Raw genomic sequence first — 2,509 nt, 5'->3', positions numbered from 1 at the left:
ACACACATTGGAAGTGATGATTGGACATTATATAGCCAATAAACTAAAAGTGCTTACCTCACTTCGGCAGACAGTTTTTCTCCAAAGGCTTCCCTTATTTGTTCAGTGACAGTCTTTTGGTCCCAAGACTTCTGGAATTCAAACCCATTCAATATATGTCCTTGTTCATGTAACTGTTGCTTAGTGCGATGCTTGACAACGACACTGCTTGATGGCTTCGAAAGAAGAATAACATCCTTGTTGAAAGTATTGTGATGTTGAATTTTGGCCCTACAAAACAAAGCAGACATACTTGATATGTATTTATCCTTTTATATAACACATGGCACATAATAGGTATTTTATTTCTACATCATTCAATGATTTATATCCTTCAATATTTCACTAAAACTGGTGACAGTGTAGGCTAGGCCTACATTAAACCATTTGGTTCGCTTAACTTAAGCTGATGGAACAGCAATACCATACAACAAAAAGGCTTTCCCACAAATAATCTCATCCTTTTTACTTAAAATTTGGCACCGTCAATATTAGGATTGCAAATGCTACAATGTGAATGCAAAATGTGTCGCTGAACAAAGTGACAATGATCTGTGTGTGATTTACATTTTACTGGAGATTGTAAAAACACAACAACCAAAGGAGTATAATGATACGCAAAAAATCCCAGGGAAAAGCACTTAAAAGCAATCTTGGGATGCCAATTTTTAAGTTCAGTTTGACTGAGGTTTTTTTTCCATTACTACCCCCAAAAACTATGACATTATAATTAATAATTGTAATGTATTACGCATTCACCACATGGAAGATTCAATTGCCAAAGCCTTTATATACTTCAGGACAGAGTTTTTTATAAAAACACATTAAATTGCCAAGTGCTAAGGAGAGGTAAAGTGTGGAGAAAAAAATCCATAATTCGTTAAATAAATATTGATTGCCTTTCATTTTTAGATTATAAACATGTTCAATATGACCAATTCAGCATAAATCAGGCAAAGATGGGTTTTGTGTAAACACAAAAGACTCCTACTATTGTACTGACGATCACTATTGCGGACGGTTACTTGAATGAAGCGGTCAGTACGTGGACCGCGGTGGAAGATGGTTTAAGGTTGGATATTCAAAATGCATTCTTTATCGACGTCTTTTTAATAGTTTAGCCTATGGTTTACCGACAGAAGCAGCAGGAGTCCACCGAAGGACGGTAGCTGATTGTATGTTGAATATCCCACATAAAACTTCGACACGGTCCGCAAAATGGCTGTAGTTCTGTCTCGTCATATTTACAGTAACGTAATTGACATACTTACAGGTGAGGAAGCAAGGACATAAACTTAGCGTGACAAAGATAATGTTTGAAGCCTTGTAATACGTTAGTGCAGTGAGGGCAGAGATCGGACACAATCAATAGCGGGAGGTTAGAGGGGGGAGCGCGGTCGCTTACCAATATACAGTCAAACCAGTTAAATACAAATCAGCACCAGCAAAATAGAGCTTATTTATTCTTACCGTTTCCTCGGACGAGAGCCCCAATTGCCAAAGTGTTGCTGTGTTTGAAATCGCAAAGACTGCCGTGATCCTCCGGTTTGGCCTTGGTTAGCTTGAGGTGCATTGCCTGTAGCAGGGACTTGTGAGTTGCCACCCGGTCTGAAAAGTTGTCTCATTTCACTTTCTGCCGTGCTGTGAACAACGTTCGGTGCAGATGAGCACGTCCTTTGCCACTCAATGGCAGAAATAGCATCAGAGGATGTTAAAATAGTCCTTAAAACTCCAATAGCTTGCTGCAAAGCGTTCGTCTCATCTCCGGCCATGCTGATCGCGACCTGAAGATGACCCTGCCGGAGTATCTCAGCCAATCAAAGCGTGAGGTTGACAGCCAATCACAGCGCGATAAATATTCTGCCATCCGTTTCCACTATACTCCTTCCGTTTCCACTATACTTTCTCACACATACACACATTCTTCTCTCACAGTAGTATATTTTCCCTCACACATGCATACATTTTCTTCTCATATACATGTATTATTTAAACTGCATTTGACTGCATGTGCATGAGAGAAAAAAATGTATGAACATGTATGATAAATATAGAAATATGAAAGAAAAATATATATTTGTGTGTGTTAAAATATAGAAATATAAGAGTAAAATGTATGTATGTGAGAGTGAAAATATAAGTATGTGAAAGAAGAATATGTGTATTGTGATGTCACGAGAGGCTGCGTTCTGGAGGGCCGCTACGTACCCCTGAGATGGCTGCAGTCACGGGCAGCTTTGGCACCATCTGCTGGTGGAGTTGGGAACTCCACCCCTCAAGCACCCGGCATCCCAACACACCTGAGACCATCAGGGCCTGATGAGCTGAAGGGCAGCTTAAAGCCCAGAGACCCAGTTGGTGAGGAGTGTTGTTTGGGAGACAAGGCTCAAGTTGTGCTCTCAGAGGATCTACAGAGGATCGAAGCGGCACTTTCCATGGGAAGGATTGAAAGATGGAATACTTACCTGAA

This window comes from Etheostoma spectabile, unplaced genomic scaffold (assembly GCF_008692095.1).
Source record: "Etheostoma spectabile isolate EspeVRDwgs_2016 unplaced genomic scaffold, UIUC_Espe_1.0 scaffold00000152, whole genome shotgun sequence".
Taxonomy (NCBI): domain Eukaryota; kingdom Metazoa; phylum Chordata; class Actinopteri; order Perciformes; family Percidae; genus Etheostoma; species Etheostoma spectabile.
Note: the sequence above shows the minus strand (reverse complement) of the source record.